Here is a 27,781-nt window from a genome sequence, read left to right as displayed (position 1 = left end):
CACACAGCCACACATGTGCCAATAAAATATATGAAACGCATGAATTTGCATAATCATGAATTATCTCATTGTTTCGAGATTTCAATGATGTGATTGTTTATTTTAAAAATGACATTGTAGGGAAAGTGTGAGAAGCTGGACCTTGCTGGTTTCAACATCAAAGAAGTAGAATATTTGGGCTGAATATGACTTGTGTAATCCTTTAGCCTTTCAGATTACTCTATCAAATGAGATGCTTATTTAGGTTTGGGGCTTTGATTATGTGATTTATTCTTTTCTTTTATTTTTTTCAGTTATTTGACTACGGCCATGCTGGAGCACTGTCTTTTGCCAAACAAATTGACGCCAGGACTTATTATTTGTAAGCCTAGTACTTATTCTATCGGTCTCTTTTGCTCAACCACTAATTAACAAGGACATAAACACACCGACATCAGTTGTCAAGCAATGGTGGGGGACAAACAGAGACACACACAAGCACAGTCATGTATGTATGTATATATATATATATATATATATATATATATATATATAGGGGGAGAATTCACGAAAAAAAACAACAGACGAAGACAGGTGGTGTAGAAAACAAACAGATGTATTAGTATAACGCTCCGGAAGTGAAAAAGTCTTTAACGTTTCGAGCCTATGCACTTCCACAGAAAGGAACACAGAAAGAAACAAGGAGAGAAAAAAAATGTATGTGGTGGTCAGCGATCTATCATGGCGAATATATATTCCCCATGATATATATATATATATATATATATAAAACGGGCTTTTTTCAGTTTCCATCTATCAAATCCACTCACAAAGTTTTGGTTGGCCTGAGGCTATAATAGAAGATACTTGCCCGTGGTGCCTTATTTTTAGTATGACATTGTAGCATAGGTATGAGAGGCCAGATATGGCCAGTTTGAATATAAAACAGGTAGAATATTTAGGTGCGATGTGGCCAGTAATCTTCTAGCACTAGATTATTCTGTCAAATGTAATGCTTTGAATTAATCATGGCTTATCTCATAGCTTTGAGATTTTGATGATATGATTGTTTATTTCTAGAATGACATTGTAGGGTAGTTATGAGAGGCCAGATCTGGCCAGCTTGAACATGAAACATAAAAAATATTGGCAGGTTTAACCTTTTAGCATTTAAATTGTTTTATTAAATGAAAGGCTTATTCTCTATTTTTACTCTTTTACTCTTTTACTTGTTTCAGTCATTTGACTGCGGCCATGCTGGAGCACCACCTTTTAGTCGAGCAAATCGACCCCAGGACTTATTCTTTGGATGCCTAGTACTTATTCTATCAGTCTCTTTTGCTGAACCGCTAAGTGAAGGGGACATAAACACACCAGCATCGGTTGTCAAGCAATGCTAGGGGGACAAACACAGACACACACACACACATATATATACATATATACAATGGGCTTCTTTCAGTTTCCGTCTACCAAATCCACACACAAGGCTTTGGTCGACCCGAGGCTATAGTAGAAGACACTTGCCCAAGATGCTATGCAGTGGGACTGAACCCGGAACCATGTGGTTGGTAAGCGAGCTACTTACCATACAGCCACTCCTGCGCCTATTCATTCATATTGTTTTGAAATTAACCAGGCATTATCTCTTAGCTTCGAAATTTCAATGATGTGACAGTCTATTTTTAGAATAACATTGCAGGATAGGTGCAAGAAGCCACATCTGGCTGGTTTGAATACAAAACAGATGAATATTTGAGCCTGATAAGGCTGGCTTAAATGTTAAAGGGTGAATATAATTCACAGTAATATATACAGTATTTAATGTCAACTCAAGTCAGCAAAAACTTAGATGAAGACTAACACGATGTATTTCTGGCTGGCTCCTCTTTCATTACTGCATCTCTCTCTTCAACTGATATTTAATCTAAATAAGCGATTCAGCACTAACAAACCTCGCTAAACCGTTATCATCCATTAATAATAAAACAATAATGAATAATTCAAATTACGAGAACCGAAATCTCATTAAGACTCCAAAATGCAATTACCATTCACAAAACGTATATTCAGTCGATGGTAATTGTCTAGAAAAATCAGTTATCTATGCAGACACTGTCATAGCTAACATTAATCAGAATGACACAGATTACATCGGATTAATAGCAACTCAATTTAAGATTAGATATTATCAGCATAATTATGCATTTTGAACAGTACAAAAACAATTTGATATTAGTCTAGCGACATACATCTAGATTTTGATAATAAAAAAGACTAGTTATTTACAATGCTAAATGGTAATTTTTAGATGAAAGCATTTCCTTCTTCACAATCTAACATTTGCTGATATGTAGGTGCTTTTGAGAAATTCTTAATTTTAGAACACAGTTCTAAATCATTCAATGAGTACATTGAATTAATTTCTTCATGTCTAAATAACGGAAATACCTTCCTAGGTGTCATAATTGTATTTCATGATGCTTAAAGTTAAAAGAAATTGAACTTAAAAGAACTTGCCCATTTTTTTATACATGATATTTATATAGCTCATAATAATGTAACACACACACAGACACACAGAGACGTGTGTGTGTGCGTGTGCGCGTGCACACACACACACACATATACATAAAGTTAAATTTTCTTATAAAGTATGTTTTTAAGTGTAATTCACAATATATAGACTGTATTAAGAAGTGCTCACTGCAAGCTAAATCGAAGGAGGAGGGAAATTATAGAAGGAACACATCCAGGCAATCAATACATCTTCCAAAGCATAATTTAAAACACAATGAAATAAATATACATCATCATCATCATCATCGTTTAATGATGCTAGCATTGGTTGGACGATTTGACTGAGGACTGGTGAACTAGATGGCTACACCAGACTCCAATCAGATCTGGCAGAGTTTCTACAGCTGGATGCCCTTCCTAACGCCAACCAGTCTGAGAGTGTAGTGGGTGCTTTTACATGCCACTGGTATGAGGGTCAGTCACGCGGTACTGGCAACGGCCACGCTCAAAATGGTACTTTTTTATGTGCCACCTGCACAGGAGCCAGTCCAGCGGCACTGGCAATGACCTCGCTCGAATGATTTTCTCACGTGCCAGTAAGGTGACGCTGGTAACAATCGCGCTCAAATGGTGATATTTACGTGCCACTAGCACGTATATATATATATATATATATATATATATATATATATATATATATATATATATATATTATTTTGTTTAAAAGAGTTCCAACACTGTCTGTTTTTTATGTTTTATTTATATTCCTGCAGAACTAATGTGGGGTATAGAATATGGAATATACAATATATAATATAAAATAAAATAAAATAAAAATGGATGGCACCATGAAATAAAGTATTGAATGTAGATGAAATATTGAGTGTTCAATATAAAGGATCAAATATATAAATATAAATATATAAAGGCGACTCGAGTTTCAGGGCTATTTCCCTTCGTCATGGCCGGTATGACAGTAATATATATATATATATATGTATATATATGTGTATGTGTGTGCGTGTAGACCTCTGAGTCAAAGAGAAGGAATTAGAGGGGGCACTTGCTCTTGAGGTTTCAGAGAAATCTTGGATGGTGGGGTTCCTCAGTTATCCCTAGAGGCCTTCCCGTATCAGGAAGGTCACATCTCTATCATCCATCCTGCCACTTTTTTCCCCTACCTTTGTATGCTATGCATATGGCCCTTCTTTTTCAGTGTATACTACGTATACTCAACTTCTTTCTTTCTTACCTTTTTTTTTTATCATTTCATTATATGTAAATCTCCACACTTTATGTCTGTCTTTGTATTGTCCCCCTCATCTGTTGCCCTTGTGGCAAATAAATGAAATCATTATCATCATCGTTATTATTATAAAGGTGAGGAGCTGGCAGAATCGTTAGCGTGCCAGGTAAAATGCTTAGTGACATTTTGTCCGTCTTTATGTTCTGAGATCAAATACCACCGAGTTCGACTTTGCCTTTCATCCTTTCGAGGTCAATTAATTAAGTACCAGCTATGCATTGAGGTCAATGTAACTGACGAGCCCCTCCCACAAATTTTCAGGCTTTGTGCCTATAGTACAAAGGATTACTATTGTTAGTTATAATAATAATAATAATGATAATAATAGTAATAATAATAATAATAATAATAATAATAATAATAATAATAATAATAATAATGCCCTGATGCAATGTTCCTTAGTAGCTGATGATATGTGCATCTCTGATCATGAGCAGAAGTAGTGGTGAAGCATTATATGTTGAGAGGAATTCCTTGGGGTTTGGATAATTCACCTCTGGAAACATGGATGTTTCATTCAACATCCTTAAACAAACCTTATTCAGAAACCTTTTGAGTGAGGTGGGCTACTCAACCTGAAGAAAATTCTAACTGGGCCCCACCTGCGAGGTCATGCGCTGTTTATCTTGATATGAAATCATCATGCCGCGCACATATGGTTGTGATGCATGTGCCTGGTGTACCCTTATCAGACGGGTAGTCATGATGGGTATATTAGGCTTCATATATTTTACCCCAGTGCCACTTTGATGGCATGTGCTGCTGTTTCTCTTAATAATAGTAATAATGTTAGCATCCTCTGAGATTTTCCAGCCAACTTTGACAGAATGATTCAGGCTAATTGACCAGACATAATTATTAATGACAGGGAAGAAAATACTTGCAGACTAATAGAAGTGTTACCACAAAGGGTGCTGAACCTTTCAGGCAAGATGGCAAAGGACTGAGATGCCTGGCACTTTGCTGCACTCAAGAAGACCTGTACTCCTGAACAGAAATGTTAAGACCAGTCCCTCTGGATGTGTAAAGCACCCATGGCGGTGCCACCTAAAAGTGCCCATGTGGTACTATGTAAAAAATGCCCATGGAGTACCACCTGTGGGGTGCCATATAAAAGCACTCATACTGTGCCATGTAAAAGCACCCAGTACACTCTGTAATGTGGTTGGCGTTAGGAAGGGCATTCATCTGTAGAAGCCATGCCGAATCAGACTGGAGTCTGGTGCAGCTCCATGGCTTGCCAACGTTAAATGATGATGATGATGATGATGATGATCATCATCATCATCATCATCATCATGACATACATGTGTTTGAGAGTGTACATATGTGCGTACAATTGTGTCCCCTTTCGTGATATTACATGATAACTGTAAGCAATCATCACTGATAAACAAGCAATCTCCTTCATTTCCAATCCTCCATGAAAAACATGTCTGGCCACGGGAAAATATTACCTCACTTGGAAATAGTCGAATGTTGGTGGCAGGAAAGGCATCCAGCCATAGAACTATCTGCATCAATAAACTGTGAGCCATTGCAAGCAAGGAAAAATGGACATTAAGAGGATGATGATGATGATGATGATGGTTGTGATGATGACAACGATAATGATAATGATGACGGTGATGGTGATGATGGTAATCATAATGATGGTGGTAATGATGGTGATGATGATGGTGAGGATGGTGGTGACAATGATGATGATGACAATGATGACATAATTCACGTACGTCACATTCTTTCCTCCTTCCCTTCATTCCTTCGTCCTACCTCGTTATTCTTCCTCGTTATTTCTGTCACAAAACATTGTCAGTCCATTTCGTCTTTCTAAAAATTCTTCAATTACCATTTTTTCTTTCGCATTTCTTTCTCTCCCCATTTTTTTTTTTGTGTGTGTTTTTCTGACTCCTTGTCTTTGATTGAATACTTCCTCCTTTCATGATTTCATTCTTCTTCTTCTTCTTCCAATTCTTCTTCTTTCAATTCTTCAGTATTTTGATCTTTCTTATTCTTCCCCTTTTTTTCCTCCTCTCCCTTCTCATTTTTATTTTTCCATTTCTTCTTTTCCTTCTTGTTCTTATTTTCCTCCCTCTCTTCACTTCCTCCTCCTCATTCTGTCTCGGTTCCATTCCAATCTCTTATTCCTATTTCCCCAAAAATTTTTCCCTTCATTTTCCATACATTTAAAAAAAATATTTTTCTTCTTTCATTTTCTCTTTTTCTTTCTCTTAATTCTTCATCATCATCATCATCGTCATCATCACAATTTTCTTTTTCATTTTTATCTTCTTTCTCTTTTATCTTTCCTACTCATTCTTTCCCTTTTTTCTTCCTTTCTTCTTCTTCAAATTTTTCTTCTTCTTCCACTTATTCTTTTACTACTTTCTTTTTTTCTTTTCTTCTTTTTTCTCCTCCTCCTCTTCCTCCTTCTCTTCTCTTCCTCCTCTTCTCTTCCTCCTTCTCTTCTCTTCCTCCTCCTCTTCTTCCAATTCTTCTTTTCCTCCACCTCATCTTTCTTCTCTTTCTCTTCTTCCTCTCACCTTCCTCCTTCTCTCCCCCTCATCAGCTTTCTTCTTCCAATTCTCCTCCTCCTCCTCCTCCTCCTCATAACTTAACATTTTTCTTCAACAGCAAACTCTGGAGCTCTCAGTGTCTTCACAGTAGTAGTAGCAGTGGCAGCAGTGGTAACAGTAGGAGGAGGGGTGGTGGTGGTGGTGGTGGTGGTGGTGGTAGTTGTCCTTATGGTTTATCTCCTTCAATTACACTCTTCATCCGTAACTATTACAATGACCACCACCACCACTGCCACCAGTACCATTTATCATCATCATCATCATCATCATCATCATTAAATCCATCACCACCACCGCCACCGCCACTACCACAGCCATCATCATCATCAGTCTTGAAAGCCACTTGCCTCTCTTTTTCATTCACACACTCAAACACTCACACACACACACACACACACACTAGCATAAGCATACAGAATCATACACACATACACACTCGACCATATACATACATACATACATACATACATATATACATACATATTCTAAGATGCAGTACCATGTGTAAGGGGCATGGCTTAATGGTTGAGGTATTTGGCTCATGGTCACAAGGCAACGAGTTCGATTCCTGGCAGCACATTCTGTCCTTGAGCAAGACACTTTATTTCACATTGCTCTATTCAACTCACCTGGCAAAAATGAGTTGTACCTGAAATTCAAAGGGTCAGCCTTGTCACATTCTGTGCCATGCTGAATCTCCCTGAGAACTACATTTAGGGTACACGGGTCTGTGGAGTACTCAGCCACTTGCATGCTAATTTCACGAGCAGGCTGTTTCTTTGACCCTATCAACTGGAACCCTTTCTTGTGATGACCAAAAGAGAACCAGTTTTTAAGAAGGCACATGGCTTAATAGCTATACAATTCAGCTCATGATCTTGAGGTGAGGAGTTCAATTCCCAGCAATGTGTCCTTGAGCAAGAAACTTTACTTCACATTGCTCTAGTTCAGTCAGCTGCCAAAAATGAGTCATACCTGCAATTCAAAGGAGTCATACCTTCAATTCGAATTATGTGTCACTCTGAATCTCCCTGAGAACTATACTAAGGGCATGCATGTCTGTGGAGTACTCAGCCACTTGCATGTTAATTAGGCTCTTCTCCTAATCCAATTAACTGATGGAGTGCCAGTGTCCTTGAGGAAGAAATTTTAGTTCATCTTGTCCCAGTCCACTCAGCTTGCAAAAATGTGCTGTACCAGTAATTCAAAAGGTTAGCCTTGTCACATTCTGTATCATGCTGAATCTCCTTGAGAATTATGTAAAGAGTACACATGTCTGTAGAGTACTCAGCCACTTGCTTGTTAATTTCACAAGCGGACCGTTCTGTTGATTTGGTCAACTGGAACCCTCGTCACCATAACAAACAGAGTACCAATTGATATACCGTTATGCACACACTCACTCATATTCACACACACCATATGTATGGTGGGCTTCTTTCAGTTTCCATCAACCAAAATCCACTCTCAAGGCTTTGGTCAGCCTGAGGCTATAACAGAAGACACTTGACCAAGATGCCATGCAGTGGGACTGAACCCAGAACCATGTGGTTAGGAAGTAAGCTATTTACCACATAGTCACAGCTGTGCCTATATATATATATATATATATATATATATATATATATATATATATATATATTGATAGAAATGGTAAGACAACAAAAGAATGAAAGAGACCTCAATATTATGTAAATAGAGGAATTTATCTGTAAATATAATATGTGACAATTATTCGGCAGCCATGATAAAACTCCCCTCATCTTTTCACCGTCTCCCTTTCTTTTATCCCGCCCTCTCTCTCTTCCTCTTGCTTTTCCTTTATTTCTCTCCCTCTCTATTTCTTTCAACTCCCTTTCTCTCTGTCTCTCTCTCTCCATCTCCCCCTCTGTGCCATCTCTCTCTCTCTCTCTTTCTCCCTACTCCTCTCTCTCTCTTTCTCCCTACTCCTCTCTCTCTCTTTCTCCCTACTCCTCTCTCTCTCTGCACCCTCTCTTCACCCCACGCCTCTCTCTCTCTCTCTCTCTCTCTCTCTCTTCCTCTCTCCTTACACTTCATTCTGAACCATCTCTCCACCTCCTACTTTCTACTCCTCCCTTATTCTATCCCCCCCTCTTACTCACACACCCTTCTCTCCTCCTCCCACACTCTCTCTCTCTCTCTCTTTGTCCAACTGAAATATGATATTCTAAAACACCATCACCCCAACCAACCCCCACACACAACCACCACCACCAACATCATCAACTCCATCATAAACATCCCAACAACCACTGGCACCACCACCACCACTGCCATTTTCTGTCTCCTCATGACTGCCACCACCACCACCACCACTACTACTGCTGTTACTACTACTACTGCTGTTACTACTACTACTACTACTACTACTACTACTACCACCACCACCACCACCACCACCTCAACCAATAGCACTACCCACACTACTCTCACTATCACCACCATCTCCTCCTCTCCACCACCACCACCACCATAATTACCATTCCGAAATTCCACACATCAAACATCTGGTACGTAGAGAACCCTAATTTATCAAATCTACTAGTACTACCCCTACCCCAACCACGACCAACACAGCCACCACCTACACCGCCACCGTTACTGGCACTAGCCTCAACAGCACCGAAATCACTGTTAACACTATTTTTATTAAAGAATGATATATATATATATATATATATATATATATATATATATATATATATATACATACATACATATACAAGATCTGATCAATAAGTATCCGAACTGTTGCCATAGTAACAAAGCTAAAGCATGCAGAGTGAAGTTGCTTGGCATAGATTGACCAAAGATTTGTGAGTGGATTTGGTAGATGGAAACTGAAAGAAGACCATCATATATATATATATATATATATATATATATATATATATATATATATATATATATATACACATATAATATATGTTTGTGTGTGTCCCCTCACCACTGCTTGACAACTGGTGTAGGTGTGTTTACATCCCCATAACTTAGCAGTTCAGTAAAGAGACCGATAAAATAAGTAGAAGAGAGACAAAGGCAACTGTGTGCAGGGCAGGAGACACTTTTGCTGGTTATGGTGCAAAAGAGAAGAGTTGGAAAGGCATGACCAATGGTTTGACCTCTACTGTTGGTATGGTGTGGGGTCAAAACGATGGTCATAGTTCAATGGCCAAAGATGAATGGAGTGGAAGCATCTTGTTTTGCGATGTAATGATTTTAAATTTAAAAGAGAATGAAGATTCGTCTTTGGAAAAATCTTCACCGGCACAATAACATAATGAAACATTTTTCAAAAACATCTAAAAGATTACGGAAAGAAAATCTTTAAAATGTGCCAAAATATTTTATATAGGCACTTGTATCCCCCTCTCTCTGTCTCTAATTCACACACACCCACACACACACCCACATATATATATATATGTATGTGTGTGTATATATATATATATGCATACACACATACATACTCATACATATATATATTTGTATACATAAACACGTGTATTTAGAAATATACACGTGTCTTTCTAAATATGTGTGCTTATGTTTTGGGTACACACACACACACACACACACACACACACACACACATACTTATGTATGTATTTATATGTAAGTATATATAAAAATACATATATATATTTAGAAATATATATATGTGTATGTGTGTGTGTATGCGTATATATGTATATATATACATAAATAGGTATATCTAAAAAATATGTATATATATATATGTATATATACATACATATGTATGTATGTATATATACACATACATAAGAATAAATACATAATATATATATGTATGTATATAAGTGCTTAAGAGGACAACAAACGTGTATGTATATATAGATACATAAATATATATAAATGTATATATATATATATATATATATACATACATATGTATAAACATGCTCATATGAGTATATATTTATATCTATCAATATTTATATATATATATACATATATACATTTATATATATTTATCTCTCTATGTATCTATATACATATATGTATACATATATACATTTATATATATTTATGTATCTATATATACATACACGTTTGTTTGTATATTTACATATATATATATATATTATATATGTAAGGACTACATGAACCCACCAAAGCATTTAAAAGATGTCCATTAGCCAAAAACTGAAGTGGCAATACGCCCAGCATCTTCAAGAAAAATCAGCTAAAACAGCTATTACTTAACTTGAAGTTGTTGATGGTTAAAATGGAGAATCTGAATGAAAAGACGTTTTTGATAATGACTTCAGTTTTAAACACTATTGCCAAAAATACCCTTTATTTGGCAATTATTACAAATAGGCATTGATGCAAGACAAAATGTTCTTACGTGGCAAATTCCATCACAACAAAAGAAGACCGTTTTTTTCCCTCTTTCTAAGTATTTATGGTTGTTTAATCTTTATACAATGAAAGCGGAAAATGCGAAAATGAAGTGTAAGCTGCAGTATGTTTTCTATGATATATTCCTTGGTGATATTTTCATCTTTAGCTATTTCGTTTATTGTTTATCATTTATTCTTTTACTTGTTTCAGTCATTTGTCTGCGGTCATGCTGGGGCACTGCCTTGAAGAATTTTGAGCCGAATCAACCAACCCTTGTACTTATTTTTCTTTTTTGTAAGCCTGGTACTTATTCTATCAAGTCTTTTGTCAAACTGCTAAGTTACAGAGAGGCAAACACAGACACAAAACCAACATACACACACACACACAAAACCAACATACACACACACACACACATATATACATACAATAGGCTTCTTTTACTTTCCATCTACGAAATCCATTCACAAGTTTTTGGTCAACTCAAGACTATAATACAGGACACTTGCCCAAGGTGCCACACAGTGGGATTGAACCCAGAACCATGTGGTTGGGATGCAAACATCTTACCACACAGCCTACATATGTGTATATACATGTGTGTGTGTGTGTGTGTGTGTGTATATATGTATATTAGGATGGCCTTTAGCAAAAGGTAATTTTCTGAAAGTTAAATTTTTCACCCAATATCTCGCTTATTTCTATTTAAAATGTTATTTTGATCATTCCAGTGTGTTTCTAAGGCGTGTTTTATGCTAGAAATCAAAATTTCATTAAAAAATTCCAGTTAATAGAATTATGGAAGGTAATGGGCTAATACAGCACACAACTTTTATAAAAAGAAAGCGGTTATAAACATGGTATTACAACTTTGTCAGGGCTACCAACACAACAGGGGAAGAGTTATATCATAATGCACCACAACAGAATGAATGCTTACAAGTTATTACAAATGAATTAATTTATATTTACAAATGTGGACAAGTCATATAAGTTTACCATTTATTACTAACGTATTTTTCTTAATATTCTATTTCTCAACCATACCATTGGGTGCAGTACAATTCTTTCAATGGATGAATGCAACTCACTCACTCACAGCAAAAAATAGGCGTTTGTCCTCTACCTGTACTCTGTCCTCAGCTTTGCAAGTCACCTTCCCCATTATATTTATTGTCACTTATCCTTCTGTTACCAAGAATAAGTCTGAACAAGTTTTTAAGTTGAAAGAAAATCATATAAGAGAAAACTTTTATCTGAAAAAAACTTTCTGGGCACAAACTTCAAAATTTTACGGTCGATGAGGGTTGCCTTGCAGTTGTCCGTTTGGTGATGGTGCCACATAAGAAGCACTGGGGATGGTGCCACACGGAAAGCACTAGTGATGGTGCCATGTGTAAAGCACTGATGATGGTGCCACACGAAAAACACTGGTGATGGTGCCACATAAAAAGCACTGGGGATGGTGCCACACGGAAAGCACTAGTGATGGTGCCATGTGTAAAGCACTGATGATGGTGCCACACGAAAAACACTGGTGATGGTGCCACATAAAAAGCACTGGGGATGGTGCCACATGGAAAACACTGGTGATAGTGCCATGTGTAACGCACTGATGATGGTGCCACACGAAAAACACTGGTGATGGTGCCACATAAAAAGCACTGGGGATGGTGCCACACGGAAAACACTGGTGATAGTGCCATGTGTAAAGCACTGATGATGGTGCCACATGAAAAACACTGGTGATGGTGCCACATAAAAAGCACTGGTGCTGGTAGCACAGGGAAAGCACGGGTGATGGTACCACATCAAAAATACTGGTACACTCTGTAAATTGGTTGGCATTAGGAAAGGCATCCAGCCAGAAAAACCAGGCCAAAACAAACAACTTGAAACCTGGTGAAGCCCCTGCTCTCATCATCTCTTCTTGAATCGTACAATCCATGCAAGCATGGAACATGGGCTTTAGATTATGATAACATACAGGGTATATAATTATCATGGGATATATATGATGTATATAACAAATGAGATTAGCTCTTTCTCTCTCTCTCTCCATATATATATATATATATATATATATATATATATATATATATACATGTGTGTTTCTGTGCATGCATGCACAAATATACACACGTATGAAAATGCATAGACACACACAGAATACTATATAATATGTGTGTGTTTGTATATGCATACACAGTCATTCCCTGCTTCTCTAGATACAAATCCATGGGTGTTTCAGAAAAATTTAATTAACACAGTGATATATTACGCATTTAATTAAATGCACTCTTCCATACTCTGTGTATACATACACATATTGTGTATATATGTGTTAATGTATGCGTGTTAATATATATATATATGCACATATATATCAATAGAACAGATATAACTGTGATATATATCTATATGTATGTGTATATGCATGTATGTATGCATATATGTATATATATATATATATGCACGCACATATATATGAATAGAATAGACATGACTATGATATGTATATATATATGCATATATAAACACATATATGTTCACCGACTTTTACCATTTTCAGTCAGTAGGATCCACCAGAGGCTGGCGTTTGCTAACTAAGGAATCCCATTATGGTGCCAGCAACCCATTTCCGGTTTTCGTGAAGTCATTTTTGTTCCTTCCTTCCTTCCATACTATCTTCTCTTCCTTGAAGCTATGTGTTCATGCACACATATACCAACCCTCCCCTCACTGTCATCTACACCACCTCATATGTGTGTGTGTGTGTGTGTGTGTATGTTTATATACTCACGTACAATTATGAATATAATTATAACTATACACACACATATATAATTATGTATATATTTATATATAATAATGTACAGATAATTAATTGTCATGAATATGATTGTATAAAGAAACAATTATATATATGTGTGTGTGTGTGTGTGTGTACATACATGTATAATTATATAAGTATATACGTAATTAATTATATATATATATATGTATATATTCTTTTATTCTTTTACAAATCAACCCCAGGACTTATTCTGTCGGTCTCTTATGCCAAACTGCTAGGTTACAGGGACATAAACACACCAGCATTGGTTGTCAAGCAATGTTGGGGAGAACACAGACACACAAATTTATACACACACACACACATATATATATATATATATATATATATATATATACACACATATATATACATACATACATACATATATATATATATATATATATATATATATATATATATATATATATATATATATATATATATATATATATATATATATATATGTGTATATACGATGGGCGTCTTTCAATTTCCGTCTACCAAATCCACTCACAAGGCTTTGGTCGGCCTGAGGCTATAGTAGAAGACACTTGCCCAAGGTGCCATGCAGTGGGACTGAGCCTGGAACCATGTGGTTGGGATGCATGCTTCTTACCATACAGCCAAGAGTATGCTGTCTTTGTGCCTGTCAGTCCCCTCACCACTGCTTGGCAACCGGTGTTGGTGTGTTTATGTCCCCATAACTTAGCATCACAGCAAAAGAGATTGATAGAATAAGTACTAGGTTTAAGAAAATGTACTGGAGTCGATTCATTCCACTGAAATTTCTTCAAGGGGATGCCCCAGTATGGCCACAGTCTAAATGACTGAAAGAAGTAAAAAAAAAATGGATAAATGATATCTGCTGTAGCCTCAGGTGAACCAAATACTTGTAAGTGGAATTGGTAGAAGGAAACTGAAGGAAGCTTGTCATGTGTGTGTGTGTGTGTGTGTGTGTGTGTGTGTGTGTGTGTGTGTATCTTCTACGAATGCTTTGATGCTTTGACAACAAGTGTGTTCATGTTCCTATAACTTAGCAGTTTGAGAAACAGAGATTGATAGAATAAGTACCAGATTTAAAAGAAGCATTAGTAAATTTTGTATTGAGGATGATTCATTTGACTGGTATTCTGGAGGCTGGTGCCCCAGCATGGCCACAGTCAAATGACTGAAACGAGTCTGAGAGAAAAGATTAAAGACACATAATAAAAGGCAGAACTGACTGACAGTGCAGGAAAAAAAAACAAGCAAAAACCACAACACAGAACTGATAGTAGTGAAGTTACATTAAATATAAGATGTATGGAAGGATATAAGGCATATATTTAAATATGGACTGTTGTCTGTATGTATGGAAGATGGGAGGGACATATTGATGGATTTGAAAATATTATAGTAACTGGCTGTTGAGAATAAAAGAAATGTTATTTTCTATGTGGGGAAAATGTTTTTGGGTTTGTACTACCAGATATAAATAGATATATTACTGCCAGAGGTATTTCTAGCAGTTAATATACATATATGGATATATATTTATATATACACATACATACATATATATATATATATGTGTGTGTGTGTGTGTGTTGTATCTATTTTCTGCATTTATGTATAGGTCTAATGTATTTTTATTTTCTATTGCATTCCGATAATGTATATAATGTATACGTGTTAGGTGCATTATGTTTGTGCAATTGAGTGTTTTTATGCATACAGCTGCATGTATGCGCTTCTTTATATGTACAATTATATAGGAATGTGTGTGTGTGTGTGTGTGTATTATATGAATACTTATCTGTGTATGTATATGTGTACACATGTGTACCTGCATATATATACACATATCCTATATATTTAAATGCATGTGTATGTATGCATATATGTATATATAAGTGTGTATGTGTGTGTGCAAATATATATATATATATATATTTATATATATATATATATTGTGTATGTAAGTATGTGTGTATATGTATATACATACATATATGCGCATATATATATATATATATATATATATATATACATATATATATATATATACATATAACATAAATACATATATATATATATATATGATATACATATATGTATAGGATGTATATAAATATATACATATATATATGTATGTATACACACACATACATATACCCAGACCTACATACATACATAGAAATATATATATATACATACAAACATGCATACATACAAATATACATACAAAATTATATACATACATACATACATACATACATATAATGTAGACACTCAATCACACACAGATAAATACGCTTGTACCACAAAAAGAAATATCACCCCCAACCCACACAACCACCACCACCACCACCACCACACACATCCACACTTAAACCCCTTAAGTTTATACATCCACAAGGAAACAGCTATATAATTATATCAACATTCATCATTCAAACATAATTGTGCACAGATATGCAGAGAGACACACAAAGAAAACAACCATGCAAGCGAATCTATCTTGTCCCTATTCCATTTATAGCCACCTTCATTTGCAACAATAGATGCTTGTTCGAAAGTGAAAGTAAAAGTGAAAATAGAAATGGAACAGGGATATATTCTGTTTTGGGTTTATCATGAAAGAATGATTCAAAGTGAATGTTTCTTGTGCTTATTCTGGCTGTCAGTGATCCAGTTGTTCGATGGAACCCAATAATCCGTTATCTGGTTATTGGATTACAGAGTAAGTGGTTTGAATAGCTGAATAATGTTCAGCAGAATTCTTGTACCCTTAATGTAACCCTCAGGTGGAATTAGCGAGAAGATGCGTGTTACAAATCGGGTGCCTTTGAATTACATGCATACTGCATTTATTTTTATACATATATATATATATATATATATATATATATATATATATATATATATATATATATATATTTATTACACATATACATATATGTGTGTGTGTGTATGTGTGTATATATATATACGTATATATATGTGTCTATATATATTATATATTTGTGCATGTACACACAAACAAAGAAACATATATATACAAACATATATATATATATATATATATATATATATTTATAAGTATATACATATGTATATGTGTGTATATATGTGTGAGAGTGTTTTGCATGTGTGCATATCTGTGCATGTGAGGTATGAGAGTGTGAATGCACATATATGCATGTGTTTGTGTAGTTGTATGCATACGTGTACGTGTTTACGCATGCGTGAACGATTGTGTCTGTGTGCATGCATGTAACCAAGTCGGTAGTGCTGGATAGCATCCTTTGCAGAATTTGTTCCGGTTCCCTGCACCCCGGGTCCGAATCCCACTGAGGTCAACTTTGCCTTTGATCCTTTCAGGGATGATAAATAAATTAACAACCCATTACTGAAAATCCCTTCTTCTTCTTCTTCTTCTTCTTCTTCTTCTTCTTCTTCTTCCCCTTCTTCTTCTAATTCTTCTTCTTCTTCTAATTCTTCTTCTTCTTCCCCTTCTTCTTCTAATTCTTCTTCTAATTCTTCTTCTTCCAATTCTTCTTCTTCCAATTCTTCTTCTTCTTCTTCTTCTTCTCCATTTCCTCCTCTCTCTCTCTCTCTCTCTCTTCTCCATTTTCTCTGTCTCTAAGAGATACACCAGCTTCAGATCTGGATGGGGATGGTGTGCACCCAGACTTAAAACGCCCCAAGAAACGCCAGATATTGCCATGGCATCGTTAAAACTCTACAAGGGTTTGAAGGCCTAATCAATGCATGCATCTGTGTGTGTATGTGTGCGTGTGTGCATGCATGTATGTTTTTTTTGTGTGTGTCTTGTTGACTAAATGAGTGTTAACTAATCATCATCTTTTTTTACTTTATTTACTTGTTTCAGTCATTAAACTGTGGCCATGCTGCGGCTCAGTCCTTAAGAGTTTTTGTTGAATGAATCAACCCCTGGGCTGAAATTTTTTTCAAACCAGGCACTTAGTCTGTCGGTCTCTTTTACAAAACTACTAAATTACAGGGATGTAAACACACCAACACTGGTTGTCAAGTGGTAATGGGGGAACAAACACAGACAGAAAAAGACACACACACACACACACACACACACACACACACACACATATAGATAGATATATATAAGGTTGGTTTCTTTCTAATGGTCAATTTCACCAAACCAAGTTAGAGGGATATAAACAAACTAACACCAGCTGTCAAGCAATAGTGGCACAAAGACAGAGACACGGAAATGCACACACACATACAATGGGTTTCTCTCAGTTTCTTTGAACGAAATTCACTTTCAAGGCTTTGGTTGGCCTGAGGCCTTGGCCGGCCTGAGGCTTTGGTTGACCTGAGGCTATGGTAGAAGTCATTTACCTAAGGTGTTATGCAGTGGGACTAAACCCAGAGCCAAGTGGTTAAGAAGCAAACTTCTTACCACACAGCCATGCCCGTCATACCTACATATACAAGTGCACACACATACACAAACATAAATAATACATACACATGTACACACACACACAAACATACATATATACACAATTCATACATATGGTGCAGGAGTGGCTGTGTGGTAAGTAGCTTGCTTACCAAGCACATGGTCCCGGGTTCAGTCCCACTGCATGGCACCTTGGGCAAGTGTCTTCTACTACAGCCTCGGGCCGACCAAAGCCTTGTGAGTAGATTTGGTAGATGGAAACTGGAAGAAGCCTGTCGTGTATATATATATATATATATATATATATATATATATATATATGCGAGTAAAAATAAATACAAAAAAGGTGGGTTTTTTTGTATGATTGTGTATAGAGGAATATATTATTTTGCTTAAAAGAGTTCCAACACTGTCTGTTTTTTATGTTTTATTTATATTCCTGCAGAACTAATGTGGGGTATAGAATATGGAATATACAATATATAATATAATATGATATACAATATACAATATAAAATAAAATAAAATAAAAATGGATGGCACCATGAAAGAAAGTATTGAATGTAGATGAAATATTGAGTGTTCAATATAAAGGATCAAATATATAAATATATAAATATAAATATATATATATAAAGGCGACTCGAGTTTCAGGGCTATTTCCCTTCGTCATGGCCGGTATGACAGACAAACATATACACACACATACATATATATATATATATATATATATGTATGTGTGTGTATATGTTTGTGTGTCTGTTTGTCCCCTCAGTATCGCTTGACAACCGATGCTGGTGTGTTTGCGACCCGTAACTTAGTGGTTCAGGAAAAAGTGATCGATAGAATAAGTACTAGGCTTACAAAAAATAAGCTCTGGGGTCGATTTGCTTGACTATAAAAAGGCAGCGCTCCAGCATGGCCGCAGTCAAATGACTGAAACAAGTAAAAAAGTAAAAGAGTATATATAAATATAGATATGTATACAAAAAGGTAGAACTCCTAGGTTTTTCAAAGGCAAAATAAATGATGCACCTTCTCCATATCCAATCTCTTAATGGCACAGTGAAGATTTGTAAAACATTCCAGAAATTCTCCATCTGAGATCTTTATTTGAATTGATGCACACATTTGGGTGTATGCATCGGTGGTTCAAACAACACACCAACTCAGTCACATTTACATACCCTGGGAAACCTCTGAATTCAAAAAGTTTTGTTGGTTTGTTAGCAATGGTCTTGAACCTTTTTTAAAGAAGAACTTAAATCAACATTTCTGGATTTGTGTTGCAAGATTCCTGATGTGAAGTTGTGTGTTGAAACAGATATTGTTGTATTTTGGGGTGGTCATTTTTTTGCCAAATAAACACACACACTATATATTTGTTCTTCACTCATTTATTCTTTTACTTGTTTCAGTCATTTGACTGTGGCCATGCTGGAGTACCACCTTTAGTCGAGCAAATCGACCCCAGGACTTATTCTTTGTAAGCCTAGTACTTATTCTATTGGTGTCTTTTGCCAAACCGCTAAGTTACGGGGACGTAAATGCACCAGCATCGGTTGTCAAGCGATGTTGGGGGGACAAACACAGACACACACGCATATATATATATAGGACGGGCTTCTTTCAGTTTTCGTCTACCAAATCCACTCACAAGGCTTTGATCAGCCTGAGGCTATAGTAGAAGACACATGCCCCAGGTGGCATGCAGTGGGACTGAAACCGGTTGGTAAGCAAGCTGCTTACCACACAGCCACTCCTACCCCTATGATTTGTGGAAATTTTCAAACCAACAGGCTACACAATTTGGATAAAGGGTAAAGACCCCCTTCAGTCATGACTGACCATAAGATTGCAAATAGAAAGTTCCCATTCGACGCACAAGTCCAGGCAAGTTTTTTTATGGAAGACCAGCAGTTGCCCATGCATACCAGCCTCCTCTCTCCACACCACCGATGTTAACCAAGAGAAAGGCAAAGGCTGATACAGCCTGGCACAAGTGATGTCGCAACTCATTTCTACAGCTGATTGAACTGGAGTACCCTCAAATAAAGTGTCTTGCTCAAGAACAAACATACAGCCCGATCTAAGAATCGAACTCACTACCTCATCGCAGTAACCACAGAGCTATGCTCCTTCACAGTTTATGCTATTGTAAACAAACAAAGGGGCTTTTTTTTTGCCATTTTCCCATTCCTACTTTTCAAAAAATATGCAAAAATCTAACTTACTTTTTTTAGCTTGTCTCATGAATTCATTCATTCATTTTTTTTTTTTCAACTTGGCACTCCATCGTTATATTTCTGGAAAAAAAAGGTAAAATTTATCCAAATTTCAAAAATGATGAACAAAAGTTACAGACAAAGAATAGAACTACAAAGAAAAAAAATAATCATAAAACGCTTTGATAAAAATATTTTTTTTCTATTAATTGAAATGAAACTGAAAAAGATCAAAAAGAAAGGAAGAAAGCAAATGAATTTATCTGATAGCCCAATATATTATCTATGTATGTATGTCTGTCTGTCCGTCTATATATAGTGATGGCCAAGTGGTTAAATGTGTTGCACTTATGATCTAGCAATGATGAGTTCAATTGCCAGATCGAGCGGCACATTGTGTTCTTCGGCAAGATACTTCATTTCACATTGCTCCAGTCTACTTAACTGCAAATGGGTCATCCTGTGATGGAATAACCTTCCAATTAGAAGGAATGTTGGCTTGCCTACTGAACCAGACAGACGGCATTATTCAAAGGCAAAAACGAGGCAAAGTGCATTGTGATCAGTGATGTATATCAACGTCAAACAGTTTGGTCGATCACACACACACACACACACACACACACACACACACACACACACACACACACACACACAAACACACACACACACACATATATATATATATATATCTGTATACATACATGTACATATAAATATATTTATATATATACATATAAATAAAAATATACATATAAATATATATATATATATATATATATATATATATACATAAATATAAATACATATGTATATATACATGAATATATATATATACACATATATATACATGTATATACAGATAGATATATATATATATATACACACATTTATATACTTTATTATTAAAGCTGCAAAAACATAAAAAATCACAAAAACTGCAACACAGAAAAGATTATATATATATATATATATATATATATATATATATATATATATATATATGCATATATATAACCCAATATAAAGAGACAAGCTCTTTTTTATAGGGATAGAAACATCAAAGTTTCACTGGTTTTAATACCCAATGGAGTAGAAAACATTTTCTACAATATAGAGGGGTGTACATACAATATACACAATAATAAAAGGAGAATGGAGAGCTCAAACTGACTTACTTTAATTTATTAACATAATATTAATAATCCTTACAATTGTTTTGATTCAAACTGAAAACTAATAACAAATTTATGAAAATTCATAGTTTGGAAACATCTTGAGTAAAAATCTCATCTGGATAAATCAGGACAAAAAAATTACATATCAGACGTTTTTGATCCTTAAACAGACTGAATTAATCAATATATGTTTCGGTATGTACGTATGAGCATCAATAACTTTTTTTAAAAAATGAAAAAAAGAAATAAAGTCTAATATAGAAAATATGAATATGTGTATCAAATATGTCTGTGTATATTTAAGAATATTAATTAAAGTATGTTTCTGTACATTAGTATTTTAAAACAGAAACAATTTGGTATGAATCTATGGTGAAACAGTAAATATTTATTTACACTTCTATGTGATTAAGAGAAAAACTCATCTATTATGCAAATATCTTTTCAGAAAAATATTCTTCATCCTCAACATGCGTGCATTAAATAATATTATAAGTTATACTATAATTATTGTCTATTATTATCTATAGTTATGTGAACAATTGTAGAGATTATTAATATTATGTTAATAAATTAACATATCAGTTTGAACTCTCTGTTTTCCTTTTATTATTTTATACACACACACACATATATATATATACTCTTTTACTCTTTTACTTGTTTCAGTCATTTGACTGCAGCCACGCTGGAGCACCGCCTTTGTATATATGTATATATTGGGATGTCAGATAAATTCAGGGTTTTTCTCTACTTTGCTCTAAATCAACGTATATTTGAAAAGAGGTAAAAATTTAAATTTCATAAACGATAAAGAAAAGTTGAAGAGGAAAAGTAATGTTGCAAAAAACACATAAAACATTAGGATGAAAATATTTCTTACGTTAATTCAAACTAACTCTTCGATATCTATCTATGAATTGATCAATAGATAGATCGACTGATCAATAGATAGACAGACAGACAGGCAGGCAAGGAAAGGCAAAGGCTGATACAGCTTGGCACCAGTGATGTTGCAACACATTTCTACAACTGATTGAACTGGAGTACCCTGAAATAAAGTGTCTTGCTCAAGAACACACAAACAGCCCGGTCTGAGAATCGAACTCACTACCTCTTCACTGTGAGCTCAGTCTGTAACCACAAAGCTATGCTCCTTCACAGTTTATGCTATTGTAAACAAACAAAGGGGCTTTTTTTTGCCATTTTCCCATTCCTACTTTTCAAAAAATATGCAAAAATCTAACTTACTTTTTTAGCTTGTCTCATGAATTCATTATTTTTTTTCTACTTGGCACTGCATTGTTATATTTCTGGAAAAAAAAGGTAAAATTTATCCAAATTTCAAAAATGATGAACAAAAGTCACAGACGAAGAATAGAACTACAAAGAAAAAAAATAAGCATAAAATGCTTTGATAAAAATATTTTTTTTCTATTAATTGAAATGAAACTGAAAAAGATCAAAAAGAAAGCAAATAAATTTATCTGATAGCCCAATATATATCTATGTATGTCTGTCTGTCTGTCCATCTATATATAGTGATGGCCAAGTGGTTAAATGTGTTGCACTTATGATCTAGCAATGATGAGTTCAATTGCCAGATCGAGTGGCACATTGTGTTCTTCAGCAAGACACTTCATTTCACATTGCTCCAGTCTACTTAACTGCAAATGGGTCGCTCTGTGATGGAATAACCTTCCAATTAGAGGACTCAAAAGATTTTTTGCAGTTTAAAAAAATTAATTTTTAAAATTATTAATTAATAATTAGAAATTTGAAAAAAGGTTATAAAAAAAAATAGTAGTACATAATTAGTTTGTACAATAAATAGAATAATACATAAATTAGTTATATATTACAGTAAAATCTACTGTAAAATTTGCTTGAGTTATTGCCTAAGTTATTGCCAAGTTTTCACGTTTTTAGTCTTGACCCAATGCCTATTTTATACATAATGAATTTACCTACCATATATACTGTTCTACTTTGCATAAAACGTTTGCTATATTGGTACTTCTGGCTCTCATTGTTCAAGTATTCTAGTGTGTCAATATTTTACCAAAATGATGGTACCTTTTTTAATTATAATGTTACTTTGTAAATCAAAATCAAATAATTTTTAATATTCTAATTTTATCCTTAGCTGCAATATTCTAAGTAAAACTTTTCCTTGTTCTGTACTTTACCAGATGTAATAACTTGTCCTGAACTTTTCCAGGTTTATAATCTTAAGAATATTATTTCTCTTTCTCACATTTTTCCATTTAATCCATGTTTTTTCCAGGCTATGTTATTATGCTAATTAATAAGGTGTCAAATATGCCAATTAGCGGTGTTGTTGATAACTTATTTCCTTACCTCAATGACGCCAATGACATATATTAAAAGACTCGTTATAGAACTAAATTCATAAAAAACTAGAGAACTATATTATCACCCTCAAATTTGAAAAACACACTCTCATAACTTTTTCTTTTAAAACTTCATTGTATGAAATTGATACTATGAAATTCCTCGAATTCAGATCTATCATTTAAACTTTATTAAAATATAGTTGCCTTATTAATTTTTTTCCTGTGATATTTTACCTTACAACTTTTTTGATACCAATTTTTGTTGTATGGGAATAAAACTATGAAATTCCTCATGCTTTCTGTTATCATTGAAGCAAAGATAAATATATTTTGCTTTTAAAATAAAAAAGGTATTCAGATCTAAACTTGATTGGTGGCGTTACTTACTCTCCTATAATGTTGCTACAAATTTTGATGTAAACTTTTTCCTACTGGATCAACTTTCAATTCTTTTATGCTAAAATATAACTAGGGACCAGTTGTCTTTAAAAATGTTAACAGCTTTCAGTTTGGTCAAGAACCGAATTAGCGACAAGCTTTGAAAGATGTTGTGTGTGAGTAGATTGCAGCCTTAAGAATATTATTCAAATACTGCCATAGTTGAATGATATATCTATGTCTGTGTGTCTTTATGTCTGTGTTTCTCCCTCATCACCATTTGACAACCAGTGTGGACGTGTTTATGTCCCTGTAACTTAGCAGTTCGGCAAAAGAGATCAATAGAATAAATGCCAGGCTTAACAAAAGAAAAATAATAAATAATCATTGGATTAATTTGTTCAACTAAAATCCTTCAAGGCAGTGCCCCAGCATGGCCACAGTCATGCAGGCAGATAGACCGACAGACAGACAGATAGATAAATAAATAGATAGATAGATAGATAGATAGATAAATAAATAGATAGATAGATAGATAGATAGGCAGATGGATGGATGGATGGATAAAGAGACAGATATCTTTTTATTATAGCCACACAGGGCTAAATACAGAAAATGGACAAATTACAATATAGAGCTTTCCTTGGGGGGGGGGGAAAGGGGGATAATTTCGATCAAAAGGGATTGCGGAAAAAAAAAGGGGGGATTTCGATCAAAAGGGATCGCGGGGGGGAAAAAAAAAAGGAAAGGCGGGGGGGGGGGGGGGGCGATCAATAGGGATCGTGTATCACAATCAATGTAAAAAAAATGGGGAACAGATTAGGTTTATCCGTGGAGAGAAAGGGACAGATAGATAGATAAGTCGATAGGTAGACGGATGGATTGAAAGATAGATAGATAGGTAGGCAGATGGATGGATAGATAGATATCTTTTTATTATAGCCACACAGGGCTAAATACAGAAAATGGACAAATTACAAAGTAGAGCTTTTCTTGGGGGGGGATGATTTGGATCAAAAGGGATCGCGGGAAGAAAAAAACAAAAAAAAAAAAACGTGGGGGGGGGGGGCGATCAATAGGGATCGTGTATCACAGTCGATGTAAAAAAACGGGGAACAGATTAGGTTTATCCGTGGAGAGAAAAGCCTACGGAAAAGACCACGGTCACCTCAGGCTTTTTTTTTTAAAGGTACATGAAAGTAAGTACCTTCTCTCTTTTTGTCTCTTTTTGTTACAAGTCTATGCTTAAAATGGTGTCGTCTTTCATTCTTACCATTCTTGCCACATTTACCCATTTTTTATTGAAACTTTCATTCGACAACACCTTCCTCTCTATCCTCATCCTCCTTTTCAAGTGGTACTTGAAAAAGTTGACGAGGGATTGACCAGAGAGGAAAGTGTTTGTTTGTAGACCTTTCAAACGCGTCCACCACACGCATTCTTTTGCCATAGCTATCAGTGTTACAAAAACCGTTTTTCCTTCCCGTTTAAAGGAAGGTGGCGGAACAATATTCACGATAGACTCGGCTGATAAGTGGGCTCGTCCCACACGCGACAACAGCCGTTCGACGAAGGTCCACAGCTCTGAAATATCTGGACACTGCACGAGTGCGTGCAGAATGGTTTCGTCGCTCTGACCGCATCTCGGGCAGGTCGGTCCGGTGGTTTTCGAACCGTGTCTGTAGATCTTCTCTCGAACTGGTAGTGCGTCTCGATAGCATTGCCAAGCCAGGGATCTCTGGAAATTATCCATAGGCCCCGGCCCGAACGTCGTCTTGAAAAGGCGGGTTAAGAATTTCTCGTCGACACCCAGGTTTGCCCCGAGAGTGTCGTCAGACCTCCCCTCCACTAGTCCTCTATAGAACGCATTGGTCGTTTGGAAGTTGCACAAGTTTGATCCCGGACGGCAGAGCTGTTGTAGAGCTTGGCGACACTCGCGGTGCCATTCGCCCAGTTTTGGTCTCTTCCTGATCCATGTTTGCAGTTCGGTGAGTGAGACGAGCTGCGGGAAGGCGTGCCTCACAAACGGCGCCCACACCTGTTCACCGTCGTCAATGAAGTTCCAGAGATGCCGCAGTCTCAGCGCATGTCTGCGCATCATTAACCACGGCATCCCCAGTCCTCCACGTAACGGTTGTTGACAGCAAATGGATCGCCTCACCATCGGAACGCCACCCTTCCACAGAAAGCGGAAAAGTATGCGTTCTAGTTTCGTGATGGTGGCATCGGGACAAGGCACGACGGTCAGGCGGTAATCGATGACTGATGCGATATACACATTAGCCACCTCCGCCCGGCCTTTTAGAGATAACTTTCTCTCAGCCCATGTTTGGCTGAGTTTGATCACTCTACTGGTGATCTCGTCCCAGTTCTTATCCATTTGGAGGTCCGGACTGAACCAGACCCCGAGCAGTTTAACCGGTCCGTCCGTCCAGCGTCCCACTACGGAGTCACTGTTGGACGGTATGGGCTTGCTTCTCCAGGTGCCGAGTAACAAACCCACTGACTTTTCCGGGTTAATTTTTGCTCCTGTCACCGTTTCGTATTGTTTAAGTGTCTCGCCTAGCATCTCGACGTGCTAGATAGATAGATAGTGCTAGATAGATAGATAGATAGGTAGGTAGATAGACAGACAAATAGATAGATAGATAGATAGATAGATAGGTAGGTAGATAGCTGGATAGAAAGATAGATAGATAGATAGATGGATAGGTAGGCAGATGGATGGATATATGGATGGATGGATGGATGGATAGATAGATAAATAGACAGAAAAATAGATAGATAGTTAGACAGATAAATAGATAGATAGATAGATAGATAGATAGATAGATAGATAGATAGATAGATAGATAGATAGATAGATAGATAGGTTGCAACAAAAGAGATAATTGATCAACATTAAAACCCTCCAACAAAATTTCAGATCAATTCATTTTGAAAAACACCAGCTTAATGATGACAAAGTTATTTCACTAAATTCTTCATTATTATCCAAATTAATTGTTATAAAAGCAGTATATTTCAACAGAAATATATTAACAAAAGAGTTGAAGTAATGTAAATTAAAACTTTACAACGAAATTTAATTTATGCTTCGCTCCAAATACCACCTTGATAATGACTTTTTACTCAAGATCACCTTATCCCTTTTATAATCTCTCTCTCTCTCTCTCTCTCTCTCTCTCTCTCTCTCTCTCATATATATAATTAGGTTATCAGATAAATTCATTCGGGGGGGGGGGGTCTCTACTTAGCATTCTATGGTCATATATCTTAAAGAGGTAAAATTTATTGAAGTTTTAGCAATAAATAAAAGTTGTAGATGAAGAACACAGCAGTAAGAAACAAAAAAAAAAAAAACCATAAAATACAACAATGAAAATATTTTTCGTGTTAATTCAATAACCCTAGAATGGATTAAAGTAAATGGAGGGTAAAAACCCCATCAAAAACGAACAATTTTAACTTACAACCCCCATATATTACGCTAACACTGCATTTTCCCTTTAGTTCTATTTTCTGTAAACCTATGGGAATCTAGTCTCTTTCCTCTTTCCTTCATTTCTTACAAACCTTCTCATTTAAAGTAATTGCTTATTATA

General features: G+C 35.7%; 1 long non-coding RNA gene across 1 annotated transcript in view; it reads right to left on the bottom strand.

Moving 5' to 3' along the window:
• The window catches only part of LOC149130352 (uncharacterized), a 100,998-nt gene that overhangs the window by 20,905 nt on the left and 52,312 nt on the right, over positions 1–27,781 (bottom strand). The window contains exons 2-3 of the long non-coding RNA XR_016238954.1: positions 22,693–22,754; positions 20,273–20,344 (exon numbers count right to left, since the gene is read on the bottom strand). This is a non-coding gene — a long non-coding RNA (uncharacterized LOC149130352). The remainder of the gene's footprint in view (positions 1–20,272; positions 20,345–22,692; positions 22,755–27,781) is intronic.

The sequence above is a fragment of the Octopus bimaculoides genome, chromosome 29 (assembly GCF_046866305.1).
Source record: "Octopus bimaculoides isolate indiv1 chromosome 29, ASM4686630v1, whole genome shotgun sequence".
Classification (NCBI taxonomy): domain Eukaryota; kingdom Metazoa; phylum Mollusca; class Cephalopoda; order Octopoda; family Octopodidae; genus Octopus; species Octopus bimaculoides.
Note: the sequence above shows the minus strand (reverse complement) of the source record. Positions and strands in the feature narration are given on the sequence as shown.